This window comes from Eurosta solidaginis, chromosome X (assembly GCF_040869045.1).
Source record: "Eurosta solidaginis isolate ZX-2024a chromosome X, ASM4086904v1, whole genome shotgun sequence".
In the NCBI taxonomy this organism is placed as follows: domain Eukaryota; kingdom Metazoa; phylum Arthropoda; class Insecta; order Diptera; family Tephritidae; genus Eurosta; species Eurosta solidaginis.
The window spans coordinates 180,032,477-180,048,370 of record NC_090324.1 but is presented as its reverse complement, the minus strand read 5'-3'; the positions used below and the strand labels follow the sequence as shown (position 1 = coordinate 180,048,370).

Below are 15,894 nucleotides of genomic sequence, written 5' to 3'. Positions count from 1 at the left end.
TATATGAAGTATATAATATATATACCACCAATCTCTATGATTTTTTCAGACAACAATATATGCTATATACGTAAGCATTTTGTGAAATTTGAAGCTTCTAGCTGTTAAAACGGGGCAGGAATTGCGCAAAGTTTCTTATCTGAACAATCGGTTGTATGAGATATATACTATGTGTACCACCGATCTCAATGATTTTTTCAGACATCAATATATGCTATAGGTACACGTAAGCATTTGGTGAAATTTGAAGCTTCTAGCTGTTAAAATGGGGCCGAAATCGAAAAAAAAATATATATACTATATATATTGTAACGATTTTACTTGCAAATCCTCTTATTTACAATCTTCTGCTAAGTTCGAATCACTAAATTTGCTACTCGCTGACTTAATAACCAAACTGATTGATAACTCAAATGAAACTAAACTATTGGCCGCCAGATCGCGTGCTTAATCAAACTGATTGATAGCTCAACTCAAACTGAATTACTTCTTACTCGCCTGCCCCGCTTTTATAGTTTACGCTGCATACTTCTAGGCTCTTCGATTTCCAGAAGTTACTAGTTAGTTCGGCTACAAAATCGCCAGCCACAACTACGTGCACAAATTATTGCGCTCTCTTGTGACAACTCAGATAAGATATATGCATGTGTTTGTGCATTGCCGCTCCGATGCTCGTATACGTACATATCTGTAGACGCAATTATTTATTCGTTTATGTAGATACATAATGATTGAATTATTTATGGGAATGTTTGTAGTTTACAGTCTCTCGAGCATACATAGGCGTATAAGTAAATGCATCTGTGTGTGACATCTTTCGGCTGCCTTATATATGTGTATACATGATTTGATTATTGACGTAAATACTGCTTATCGTGGCCTTGGCATCGCCTTAGTGATGGTATAATTTAGTGACGTTAATATCCGTGACAATATATACTATATATACCATCATATATATATTATATATATCAGCGATCTCTATGATTTTTTGACACAACAATACATACTATATATGTAAGCAATCTGTGAAATTTGAAGCTTATAACTGTTAAAATGGGGTAGAAATTGCGAAAAGTTTCTTATCTGAACAATCGGTTGTATGAGATACATACTATATATACAACCGATCTCTATGATTTTTTCAGACAACAATATATGCTATATACGTAAGCAATCAGGGAAATTTGAAGCTTATAGCTGTTAAAATGGAGTAGAAATTGCGAAAAGTTTCTTATCTGAAAAATCGGTTGTATGAGATATATACAATATATACAACCGATCTTTATGATTTTTTCAGACAACAATATATGCTATATACGTAAGCAATCGGTGAAATTTGAAGCTTATAGCTGTTAAAATGGGGTAGAAATTGCGAAAAGTTTCTTATCTGAACAATCGGTTGTATGAGATATATACTATATACAACCGATCTCTATGATTTTTTCAGACAACAATATATACTATATACGTAAATATTCGGTGAAATTTGAAGCTTCTAGCTGTTAAAATGGGGCTAAAATTTGCGAAATTATATATATATATATACTATATATATATACTATATATACCACCATATATATACTATATATACCACCGATCTTTATCATTTTTTCAGACAACAATATATGCTATATACGTAAGCATTCGTTGAAATTTGAAGCCTCTAGCTCTTAAAATAGGGCAGTAATTACGAAAAGTTCCTTATCTGAACAATCGGTTGTGGGGGATATGTACTATATATACGACCGATCTCATAAATTTTTTCAGGCAACAATATGTGCAATATACGAAAGTATATGGTGAAGTTTGAAGCTTCAATATGTTAAATTGGGTAAGATTTTACAAAAACCCTCTTTTTCTGAAAAATCGGTTGTATGGAGGATATATGATATAGTGGTCCGATCCGGTCGGTTCCGACAAATGTCTAATCGGACACCCAAATACACCCGCTCACCAAATTTTATCAAGATATCTCAAAAATTAAGGGACTAGTTTGCATACAAACAGACAGACGGACAGACGGACATGGCTAAATCAACTCAGCTCTTCAACCTGATTATTTCGGTATACTTAATGGTGGGTCTATCTATTTTCCTTTAAGGACTTACAATTTTCGGTTTCGTGACGAAATTAATATACCATTTCATTTTCATGAAAGGTATAAAAACAGTTAGGTACTTTGTGTGAGGATGCAAAGTTTCAGGTTTTTTGTGGTCTGCGTGTAAAAACTATGACTACGAATCACGTATTTCAACAATATATGACGTAAACGTAACTATTTGATGAAATTTGATGAATTTTGAAGCTTCTAGCCGTAAAAAAGGGGCAAAAATTAGAGACAATATGGGGTATATAATATATATACCACCGATCTCTATGATTTTTTCAGACAACAATATATGCTATATACGTAAGCATATAGTGAAATTTGAAGCGTCTAGCTGTTAAAAAGGAGCAGAAATTGCGCAAAGTTTCTTAACTGAACAATCGGTTGTATGAGATATATACTATATATACCACCGATCTCAATGATTTTTTCAAACAACAATATATGCTATACACGTAAGCATTTTGTGAAATTTGAAGCGTCTAGCTGTTAAAATGGGGAAGAACAATCGGTTGTATCTGATATATACTATATATACCACCGGTATCTATGATTTTCTCAGACAACAATATATGCTATACACGTAAGCATTTGGTGAAATTTGAACATATCTAAACGATTTTTAAGATAAATATAAAATAAAAAATAGGTAGGTAATCTGTGTGAGGATGCAAAGCTTCACGTTTTTTGTGGTCTGCATGTAAAAACTATGACTACGAATAACGTATTTCAAAAATATATGACGTAAACGTAACTATTTGATGAAATTTGATGAATTTTGAAGCTTCTAGCCGTAAAAAAGGGGTCAAAATGACAGTTTATATGAAGCATATAATATATATACCACCAATCTCTATGATTTTTTCAGACAAAAATATATGCTATATTCGTAAGCATTTTGTGAAATTTGAAGCTTCTAGCTGTTAAAACGGGGCAGAAATTGCCCAAAGTTTCTTATCTGAACAATCGGTTGTATGAGATATATACTATGTATACCACCGATCTCAATGTTTTTTCAGAGATCAATATATGCTATAGGTACACGTAAGCATTTGGTGAAATTTGAAGCTTCTAGCTGTTAAAATGGGGCCGAAATCGAAAAAAAAATATATATACTATATATATATACTATATATACCATCATATATATATTATATATATCAGCGATCTCTATGATTTTTTGACACAACAATACATGCTATATATGTAAGCAATCGGTGAAATTTGGAGCTTATAACTGTTAAAATGGGGTAGAAATTGCGAAAAGTTTCTTATCTGAACAACCGGTTGTATGAGATATATACTATATATACAACCGATTCTATGATTTTTTCAGACAACAATATATGCTATATACGTAAGCATATAGTGAAATTTGAAGCGTCTAGCTGTTAAAATGGGGTAGAAATTGCGAAAAGTTTCTTATCTGGACAATCTGTTGTATGAAATATATACTATATATACAACCGATCTCTATGATTTTTTCAGACAACAATATATGCTATATACGTAAGCGTTTTGTGAAATTTGAAGCTTGCAGCTGTTAAAACGGGGCAGAAATTGTGCAAAGTTTCTTATCTGAACAATCGGTTGTATGAGATATATACTATATATACAACCGATCTCTATGATTTTTTCAGACAACAATATATGCTATATACGTAAGCAATCGGTGAAATTTGAAGCTTATAGCTGTTAAAATGGTGTAGAAATTGCGAAAAGTTTCTTATCTGAACAATCGGTTGTATGAGATATATACTATATATACAACCGATCTCTATGATTTTTGCAGACAACAATATATGCTATATATGTAAGCAACCAGTGAAATTTGAAGCTTATAGCTGTTAAAATGGGGTAGAAATTGCGAAAAGTTTCTTATCTGAACAATCGGTTGTATGAGATATATACTATATATACAACCGATCTGTATGATTTTTTCAGACAACAATATATGCTATATACGTAAGCAACCAGTGAAATTTGAAGCTTATAGCTGTTATAATGATTATCTGGGGCATGGGACCGGTTAACTTGTTCACGGATGGGTCAAAGCTGGATGGAAAGGTTGGTGGGGGGGTCTTTTGTCAAGAGCTAAATTTAAGCCGCAAGTTTAAGTTGGCTGATCACTGCAGTGTATTCCAAGCGGAAATTGCTGCGATTAAGGATGCGGTGGATGGAATGCTATCCAGTGCTACCACGGTTAGGGAATATAACATCTACTCTGATAGCCAATCGGCTATCAAGGCCTTGAGCTCAACTACAGTGCGATCGAGGGTGGTCTGGGTGTGCCTGACCTCGCTTGCGATTGCATCGAATTATTTTACAATTAAGATTATCTGGGTCCCGGGCCATAGTGATATCCCGGGCAACTGTCAAGCGGATCTCTTAGCCCGCATCGGTACAACTGAACCGGATGAAGATGGCTGTAGGGACTTCGGGATCCCGCTGGTCACCTGTGGATTGCTCCTCCATAGCTGGGCCTCGAATCAGCTCAGCAAACGTTGGGCGGATACCACGTCTTGCAGGGTAGCAAGATCTTTCTGGCCGAAAGTGGATGGCAGGAGGTCTGCTGAAATAATTGGGTTCACTAAGGCTCACCTATCAATGATCATTGGGGTTTTGACAGGGCACTGTCCCATGGGTATCCATGCGGTACGTCTCAATATACTGGAAACTCCATCCTGCTGCAGCTGTATGGAGGATGATGAGGTGGAATCACCAAATCAATTTATGCTTGATTGTCCAGCTTTTGCCAGAATTAGGCGAAAGTACTTCGGTCGCGACTCACTTGGATCTCCCGAGGATATATCCAAAGTTGAGATCGGTATCATTCGGAGCTTTATCGTTGCTACCCAACGATTCTCTAAGTAGCTGGATCTAGGTCACCGTTATTTTTGGTGTATGTGGTATCACAACGGACTTTCGTATTGTCCAAGTGAGCTATCCTTATCAGGGCAGCTACCACCTAACCTATCCTATCCTAGCTGTTAAAATGGGGTAGAAATTGCGAAAAGTTTCTTATCTGAACAATGGGTTGTATGAGATATATACTATATATACAACCGATCATTATGATTTTTTCAGACAACAATGTATGCTATATACGTAAGCAATCGGTGAAATTTGAAGCTTATAGCTGTTAAAATGGGGTAGAAATTGCGAAAAGTTTCTTATCTGAACAATCGGTTGTATGAGATATATACTATATATACAACCGATCTTTATGATTTTTTCAGACAACAATGTATGCTATATACGTAAGCAATCGGTGAAATTTGAAGCTTATAGCTGTTAAAATGGGGTAGAAATTGCGAAAAGTTTCTTATCTGAACAATCGGTTGCATGAGATATATACTATATATACAACCGATCTTTATGATTTTTTCAGACAACAATGTATGCTATATACGTAAGCAATCGGTGAAATTTGAAGCTTATAGCTGTTAAAATGGGGTAGAAATTGCGAAAAGTTTCTTATCTGAACAATCGGTTGTATGAGATATATACTATATATACAACCGATCTCTATGATTTTTTCAGACAACAATATATGCTATATACGTAAATATTCGGTGAAATTTGAAGCTTCTATCTGTTAAAATGGGGCTAAAATTTGCGAAAATATATATATATATATATACTATATATACCACCATATATATACTATATATACCACCGATCTCAATGATTTTTTCAGACAACAATATATGCTATATACGTAAGCATTCGTTGAAATTTGAAGCCTCTAGCTCTTAAAATAGGGCAGTAATTACGAAAAGTTCCTTATCTGAACAATCGGTTGTGGGGGATACATACTATATATACGACCGATCTCATAAATTTTTTCAGGCAACAATATTTGCAATATACGAAAGTATATGGTGAAGTTTGAAGCTTCAATCTGTTAAATTGGGTAAGATATTACAAAAATCCTCTTTTTCTGAAAAATCGGTTGTATGGAGGATATATGCCATAGTGGTCCGATCCGGTCGGTTCCGACAAATGTCTAATCGGACACCCAAATACACCCGCTCACCAAATTTTATCAAGATATCTCAAAAATTGAGGGACTAGTTTGCATACAACAGACAGACGGACAGACGGACATGGCTAAATCAACTCAGCTCTTCAACCTGATTATTTCGGTATACTTAATGGTGGGTCTATCTATTTTCCTTTAAGGACTTACAAGTTTCGGTTTCGTGACGAAATTAATATACCATTTCATTTTCATGAAAGGTATAAAAATAGGTAGGTAATCTGTGTGAGGATGCAAAGATTCACGCTTTTTGTGGTCTGCATGTAAAAACTATGACTACGAATCACGTATTTCAAAAATATATCACGTAAACGTAACTATTTGATGAAATTTGATGAATTTTGAAGCTTCTAGCCGTAAAAAAGGGGTCAAAATGACAGTTTATATGAAGTATATAATATATATACCACTGTTCGGCCTGAGTGCGTCGTAAACCGGCAGTGGGTAGGCGCACACGGGTCGGTCTCGGGTGGCAGTTCACTCCAATGGAATAAAAGAAAAAAAAAAACACAAGAGGATTTTCCTCGTTATAATGGGTGAACTTTATTAGATGAAAGTAAAATAACGTGGGTATAATATTACCTGAATATGGTGTGTTGAACACAGTGGAGATCACTGGCGGCAGATGTTAGCTGGTTGGCTGTTGAAATCAAAGAGGCCGGTTGTATAGCAAGCTACAACCGTTGTCCCGCAAAATCCTCCGTATTGGACGGGAAAGGCACCCACACATCAACCCCGACATGCATATGCATGAGTGCTGACAAAAAACACACATACACGTATATGTACATGCATGCACATGCATGTGGCGGTGATGGTGTGGGTGGTTACAAATTAATTCGATTATCGAGTATCGATTCGCAAGGTTGCATTGGGGGGATCGCAGACAGATGCGGAAAAAGTTAGGCATCCTGCCTAAACAAGCCGGCCCCCCTTGCGATACGCAACATCGTTTTCCGCCAATGACCTCCGCTGAAGCAAGAAAAATGAATATAAGACTTACACACTAAACTTAATCTAAATGAGGAGTTTGTCTGACGACGCAAAATGGCCGGGAATTCTTTCCGACTTGCTTCGCATGCCACCTGAGCTAAGATGAAAAAATTAGCGGTTATGAACAGTTATAAGTGGATATTTCTTGCCATTGAATTATACATAAATATAGAAATTCAGAATGTAATATGTGTATAGTCGATGGCCAGTAAGGCTGGACGAAGAGGCCGAGGTCTCCGTTCCAGAGTGGCACCATTTTTTGTTATTCTTTGGTTTTTGTCGTTCCGGATGGAGAGGCCGAGGTCTCCATTCCAGATTTGCGGTTTTTTTTTGTTGGTTGGACCTAGAGGCAGAGGTCTCCGTTCCAGACTGGAGGGTTTTGAGGTTTTTCTGGGCTGGACGAAGAGGCCGAGGTCTCCATTCCAGCGTCTAACTTGTCGTATCGCTCTCAAGGCAACTGTGGCATTTTATGGATGTACCGGGGCGAGCGGCCGTGAGGTTGGTTGGGTGAAGCGGAGGTGGTTTATTGCAAAAGCAGAGATGCGTTATTTACGTTCACCTGACATACATTTGCAGATAGGCGAAGCGTTCACCGCGACGCGTTCTATCTGCACGTACCATTATGCTAAATGTAACATGCAACCCTGTATTTTGTCGTTGCACTAGTGCCGTAGAAAAGTTGATTTTATCTAATTTCGGGACTTTTTCATTTCGGGACTCTTTAATTTCGGGACTCGGATTGTTTTTGTACCGAAACCGTAATTATGACCGTTTGTGATGTTTGTTGTTGAAAACAACAAGTCCTGCCCTCCAGCCAGGGAAACAAATCGACGGCAAAAAATCAAAAAAAAAAAATTTTTTTGTGGTTTTTTTGTTTGTGAATGAGAGCATAATTATTTTTAAATGGGGGTTTCGTCTTTATTTTTGTGCGTAAGTATTTTGTTGAGACTGCCCGAAGCGTCAGTAACGATCCCGATTTTGTTTCTCTTGCGGGTTTTCGGTACCAGCGTGCATCAGTTGACGCAGCACTAAAGAAAAACAGGCAAATATATATACATAAGTTGGTATAAGTATATGGACAGTCAGTGCACGGACCTTACCGCATTGGTACATTTTCTAACTTTTCTGACCCATTTTCATTTTCTACTACTAATACCACCGAGGCCCAAAATCTACCAATATTTCAGTATTTTCGCTTTGAAAACGAATACTGCGATCATTTTTAAGTATTTAATTACCGAGCCTGCCCAACCAACATTAGGAGGTGATACTGAACAAATCAGTAAATTTTGAAAAATTTGTGAACAAATTTAAACAAGAAATAAATTTTTTGATGAGATTAATGTAGTAACTGAGCACGCGAATATTTTCTGCGCTATTTTGATCATTTTTTTTTTTTTTGAATATTTTTGAACGAAAATAAAAAGTTTAACGTAAACGATAACAAGCCAAAATCGGTTATTTTGTGGCAGTACTTTGGGTACATTGGTAAAATCTACCACTACCAACATTTACATTATTTAACGTCCGCGCACTGGTATAAGCATTCCAGCTGCAAAACAAAAACGAAAAAAATCCTCGAGAACATTTATACATACTTATGTATAGAATGTGAAATTCCTAAGAATTGAAAACAAACGGGACTAAAATCGAACGATTTTTCCCGTTGGTATATTCTTTTACTACGGCGCGTGGCCGTAGTACGACGTTATAACTGCCTTCAAGACAATTATGGCTGCGCATGGTGGTGAAGTCATTTGTGAAGTTGTCTCTGCATAACCATTAGACTCCTCACAGAACAAACAAATGGAATCAGCTCTTAAGGCATTCCTGAAAGGTAATCACTAGTTGAAAATTACATCTCGCGTACATACGAGCATTATTGGGGGTTTAATTGTTTCTATTGGCGACAAAATATGTGGATATGAGCATCGCTACACAAGTAAAATTGTATACTGATGTAATTACTTCATCAGCTTAAGGTAAAAAGTAAAATGAGAGTAGAAAAAATTCGAATTGAAAATAAAAATGGCAGCAATGTGGAAATCTAATGAGAAGAATCTCGAAAACTGCTTTTCTTATAAAAAAATTGCAACAATTTGTTCAAAAAATATAAGAAAAGGTTACGGTGCTTTCGTATATATTGTTAAATATATAAATAATCGTGCCTGAACGGTTCTATTGAGTTTTTTTTTTTTGGTTAAAACTTGATCAAGTTTTTTTTCTTTACACTTTTGTTCCCCAATCAAATATTCATCATTCAGTACCTTACAAAGTCCTTGAGTGCGGCGCAATTTTCAATGGCGAACAACAATAGAATTTCGCTAAAGTCGAGTGGTTGGTGGTCGGCGGTTCCGCTGGAGGTAGCGGTGGCGGTAGTAGTTCATATTTTTGTTCAACTGGAGCAGCTGCAACAAATCAGTCAAATAATTCCACAGCAAATGCTAATGATACAGCTGATCCTAATAGGCAGGCCACGAAAGCGACTGTACTTGAGAGAAATGCGGCAATGTTTAATAACGAATTAATGTCAGATGTGAAATTTGTTGTTGGTGGAGAGTTTGCAGATTGTGTGCAAACAATACCGGCGCATAAGTATATTCTAGCCACGGGTATCTCAGTGTTCTCTGCTATGTTTGATGGTAGGCTAGCGGAAAATAAACAAGAAATAAAGTGCCTGATGTGGAGCCATCAGCGTTTTTAACGTTGTTAAGATACCTATATTGAGATGAGATTCAATTGGAACCTATTGGCCACATTGTATGCGGCTAAAAAATATACTGTACCACATTTAGCACGCGCATGCGTCAATTATTTAGAAGTTAAATTGACGGCAAAAAAACGCCTGTCTACTTCTCAGTCAATCGCGTCTATTCGAAGAGTCCGAATTGATGCAGCGTTGCTGGGAAGTACTCGATGCACAAGCCGAAAGCCAATTAAATCGGAAGATTTTGTCGCCATCGATCTCAAAACTTTTGAATCGATATTGTCGCGTGAGACGCTCAACTGCAAGGAGATACCCCTCTTTGAGGCAGCGCTCAGTTGGGCTCTAAAATGCTTGCCAAAAAATGGGCATTGATGTGTCTGCACGAAATAAACGTAGGATGTTGGACAAGCATTGCATTTAATAAGTATGCCAACAATGACGTTGGAAGAGTTCGCTAATGGCGGTGCACAGACAGGCATATTAACATCACAAGAAACTATTGATATATTTTTATATTTTACTGCAAAATCTAAACCGCATTTAAGTTTTCCAACACGCGCACGTGCTGGCCTCAAGACACAAGTATGTCATCGTTTTCAATCGTGCGCATGTCGTTCAAATCAGTGGCCGTGGACGATGTGATTCAATACAATTCTCAGTGGATCGTAGAATTTTCATTGTTGGCTTTGGCTTGTATGGTTCCTCAACTGGTGCTGCTAATTATAATGCTAAAATCGAACTTAAACGTCTGGGGCGTACACTCGCCGAAAATGATACCAAATTTTTCTCGGATGGCTCAAGCAATACCTTCCATGTATTCTTTGAACATCCCATACAAATTGAACCCGAATGTGACTATACCGCCTTTGTAATACTTGATGGTAATGAGTTAAGTTTCTTCGGGAGGGGGGCCTTGTCTGAGGTGTGCATGGGCGATGTAACATTCCAGTTTCAATGTTCATCCGAAAGCACTAATGGTACTGGCGTACAAGTTGGTCAAATACCTGAACTGATAGTTTATGGCCCAACCACAATGACCGGCCTGAATTCGCCAACTAATTCACTATGTGCTACACCAAATGGTGGCGCTGGCGCCAGTGGCTTATCGAGCAGCGGTGGCGGCTTGCTCGAACGGTTTGACTTAGTCGAGCCAAAAGTACTTTGGTAGGTTGATAATTTTTATTAATGGCTTTGCTAGAATCACACTATCATTATCAGTCTAGCATTGAGGAATCGGTTGTTGTCAATTGTGCTACATAAGGTCCGAACGTGGCTTGCTATGTTGGAGAATTATCACTTAACACCGCAAGCTGTACACCTGTATAAGGGTGGTGACTTTACGCTTAACCCCCGACGAAATTGGAAAGTACGAGGACGTCTACGCCCGCTGATATAGGTCATGATGGTCCCGTCTTTGATGCTACGGGATATTCCTGTGCGCGGATGGAGGAATTAGGACGAAATAGGACTCGGATGATCATTACGAGAGAAAAAAAGGGGAGCAATAGAGCCTACGATTTTACTGGTAACACATTGGGTAAGACAGAGCTTCACTTAAAATATAAATCATTTGAGTTAACTGTAATCAGTTTTAGGACAATAATTCCCATTGCGCTAACGTGAAGATAATTTTACACGGAGCAAATTGTTATTTGCTCAAACAGATGAAGTGCGGGACGAAAAGAAACAACCTTTGCGAACACTAAGGGTAGTACTAATACAAATAACCGAAGAATGTGTGCTGGAAGATATTTGAACTAAACTAAACGAAGACTATAATAAAAAGAGAGTGAGTAAGAATTTGAATTTCTATTTCGATATGCATTTTATATAGCGGGTTTCTTCATAAATAAATGCTGTTAAATTCAATATGTCTACATACATAGATAAATGCGAAGGCATACAATCGTTTGGTTTAATGCATCATTAACAGCATGAATTATAAAAACCATCTTTTATTTTATGCGACAGTAGTCGTGCTTGTGGTGGCACTACACTGAACATCCACTATATTATTCTTCTGCTACGCTTTGCTTTAGTTGTTCAGCAGATTCAGACGGACTAATTGCGTCTCAATAAAAGAGTTCACACATGTTGTAGCTGTCTGTGATATTAATGTCGGATGTGACATTTCCCTTGACCAGCGTCTCATTGTTTAATACGGCACTGATTTGGCTATCCCAATGGATTGCTTCTTCTGCACAAGCTTCAATTGGTTCACCATTGATAATAGTAACAATAAGACTGTCTTCATTGCCATTTTCCACATCTCCTTCAATAGATGTTTTAATGTCTGATCCATTACCATTTCCCCCGTTGGTTATAACCTTTATATCTTCCTCACAATGTTCTTTTGTAATTTTTCCAGCCCCTTTCGCATCCATTTCCATGATTTTCTCTTGTAGTTTTCGGTTATAAGATTAAAAGGCGAACCGTTTCGAGGGCTTCATGCTTATTTTGACACAATTTGTAAACAATCATCAAGATCTTCTAAGCTTGAAGTCTATTTGAGAAAACTCTTTATGAAACTCACATTACGGTTACTTTGTTTGTTGAGGTATAAACGCTTAGACTGTGTACTATAACCTACCAAAAATTTTTTAGGAAATGAATAATTAACGCTTTGACAAATTTAATGACGTGAAGGCATGTCACCTAACATCTCTAAAACCAACGCAATGCGATCGAAATGATGTGTATTTGAAACAGTGGTGTACATCGTCTCCTTCGCTGGATGTGCGGTGCGACGGAGGTCACTATTATTATTCCGTACAACATCCGTAGCGAAGAAAAACGCTTCGGGGTAGCACCACGTTAGGCTCACTTAAAGTAGGCTCCCAATCCACTGTCTTCCAGCGCTACACCCCGCGTGGATGGCTTGAAACCAGTATTCTTGTGTTTCAGGGAGCGTAGCTCCTGTTGAGACTTGAGATTTTGCTAAACTCGGTTGGCCTCGTGCCTATGGCCGAGTGCGTAGGTATTCTGTGGCAGATAGAGGATCTGCGTTAGGGCTGTTCTAGTATCCTCGTTATGGGATAACGAGTGAATGGGGATGGTGTCCTCGCTCGGGGGAGCGAGTCGATTGTGGGATATTTTCTGGTATCCTAGCTCCGGGTCAGCGGGTGAATTTGGGTTTGACTGTAAAAAATTAAAATTAAGTGTTTTGTGGCAGATGGGCGATCTGCATTAGGATTGTTGGTTTGCCTCGTTCCGTGTGAACGAGAGCTGGGTTTGATTTTTTTGAAAGTAGGGATATGGAGGAACGGAAGGATTGTTAGGAGCTCGTCACCTTCTCGCAATCCGTATCTTCCGGTGGAAGAAGGATCAGTTTGACCAAAGGTCGTCTGACTTGCGCCTTCTCGGTTTTGAGGTCCACTACGCGTACTCAGGCATCTTCGCCGGGGTGTACGTTGACAACTCGATCTAACCTCCATTCGTTGGGAGATAAGTTGTCCTCTTTGAGGACAGCGAGATCTCTCACTTTTATATTCTGTCTGGGAAGCTTCCACTTCACTCGTTTGTGAAGTCCGGATAGATATTCGGTTTTCCATCGCATGCAGTAAGTGTGATGGAGGGCTTTGAGTTTCTGCCACCGATTGATCATCGAGGCAGAGCTCTCACTAGCATCCGGTTTTGGGGGAGCCAGTAGGTGGCTTCCCGTGAGGAAATGGCCTGGGGTAAGCGGCTCTAGGTCCGTTGGGTCGTTGGATGACGGGCTGAGTGGCTGCGAGTTCAGGCAGGCCTCGATGCGGCACAAGAGTGTATGAAATTCCTCGAAGGTGAATTTGTGTGGTGAGGCTATCTTTTTGAAATGGCTTTTGAAGCTTTTCACTCCAGCCTCCCACAGCCCTCCCATATGAGGAGCGCCCGCAGGGATGAAATGCCAAGTGAGTGATTGGTGGCTGTACTTCGAGACAGCATTGTCTCGGGCTTGTGAAATGAAAGTTTTGAATTCCGATCGTAGGGATCGTGAAGCTCCGACAAAGTTTGTCCCGTTGTCGGAGTATACGTTTTTGGGACATCCGCGTCTAGATATAAAACGGACAAAAGCCGCAAGGAATGATGGGGTGCTGAGGTCAGTAGTGGCCTCCAGGTGAATCGCTCGTGTGGAAAAACACACTAAAAGGCAGACATAGCCTTTGGATAGTCCGCACCCTCTACCGCGGTAACTTTTGATGTCGAAGGGTCCGGCGAAGTCGACTCCAGTATTCGTGAATGCACGGCTGAAGGTCGTGCGTTCGCGAGGGAGAATACCCATAAGTTGGGTCTGAGCACGCTTTCGGTGTATAGTGCAAACTTTGCAATTATGAATGGTTGTCCTAATCATGGTTTTGATGTTAGGTATCCAGTATTGGGTGCGTATCAGACGTAACATGAGTTGGTTTTCCCCATTCAGACTTTGTTGATGAAACATTAGGACTGTCAGACGGGATAACCGGCAGTTGTATGGGAGGAGGATTGGGTGGCGTTCATTAACGGCTAAGTCCTTTGACGCCCCGAGTAGCCCTCCTACCTGAATGATGCCATGTTGGTCTAGATAGGGATTAAGTGAGAGTATTGCACTTTTCCCTGCAATTGGTTTTCCGGCCTTTAAATCACTATATTCGGAACTAAGTGTTGTTTCTGATAGATTTTAATTAAGAGTTGGGTTACTGATTTGATCTCATCAGGAGAGATTAAAGGTGACTTGACCTGAAATGATTTTTTTGTTTTGTGGTGAGTTCTTCGGTAGAACCTCATAACGTATGAGAGCACCCGTAAAGCCCTAGGTAGGTCTGAAAAGCGTTGGAGAACATCGGTAGTATTTACTGTTGTTGTTGCGCAGGTCTTCGCCCTCTTTTCCTCTACGGAGGTGATGTAGTCACTTTCTTGTGCTGGCCATTGGGAAGGGTCTTCTTGCAGCCAAGAAGGTCCCTGCCACCACAACGAATTGTTGACCAATATAGATGCAGGTAATCCTCTGCTACCTAAATCTGCTGGGCTAGATTCTGAGTTTACATGCAACCAGTCCTTATTTCCGACCATGTCGATGATCTTGGTGATCCGATGTGCGACGAAAGTGGACCAGGAACACGGCGGTTTCCTTATCCATGCGAGGACGATAGTTGAGTCCGTCCAAAGGTGCACTTTCACTGATCCCAACTTGAGGTTCCTGAAAATTGATTCGGTGATTTCCGCTAACAGCACGGCTCCGCAAATTCTAATCGTGGAAGAGAAAAGGTTTTCACTGGGGCTACTCGGGTTTTAGCTAGAAGCAGGTTTGTCCAGATGTCATTATCCGTTTTTACGCGCATGTAAACGGCTGCTGCATAAGCCTTCTCGGATGCGTCACAAAATCCATGGATCTCGATGTCGGTTCCTGGTGAAAAGTTGACCCATCTAGGTATCCGGATTTTATCGATTTCATGGTATTGGTCGGTGAAGGTTTTCGATCGTTCCAGCGTACTGGTAGCTACTGGTTCGTCCCAAGCGGTGCCTTCCAACCAAATACTCTTCATGAGTATTTTTGCCACAATGACCATTGGTGCCAGCCATCCCAAGGGATCGAAAAGTTTGGCGATTGCTGATAGTATCGCTTTCTTCGTAATGTTTTCCGGGTTGTCCAGCGTCCCTGCTTTAAAATAAAATAAATCGGAGAGGGCATTCCATCGAATGCCTAACGCTTTAACTGAACTGGTATCTTCGAATGGCAGGAAGTTTTCATTGAGTAGGTCTGCTTTGGGGATGTCCCTTAGAATGCCCTCTGAATTGGATGTCCATTTGCGAAGTGGAAAGCCCGCTGAGTGTAGGACTTGACGAATTTCATCTCTGGGTTTAATAGTCGATGTGATCGTATGTCCACCCGCTAACACGTCATCTACATACATGTATTCTCGTAGTATGTTAGCCGCTGTAGGGTGTGAACTTGCGACGTCGTCTGCTAGTTGTAGGAGCGTTCTAATCGCGAGATATGGTGCGCAGTTCACTCCGAAGGTAACCGTCTTTAATTCGTAGAGACTAATAGGGTCATTCGGGGAAGTGCGATACACAATGCGTTGAAAT

The 15,894-nt window shown here is 39.4% G+C and overlaps 1 pseudogene; it reads left to right on the top strand.

Annotated features, from left to right (window-relative positions):
* LOC137235300 (BTB/POZ domain-containing protein 6-B pseudogene) overlaps window positions 1-11,020 on the top strand; it is a 29,484-nt pseudogene extending 18,464 nt beyond the window's left edge.
* Window positions 11,021-15,894: the final 4,874 nt, after the last annotated feature.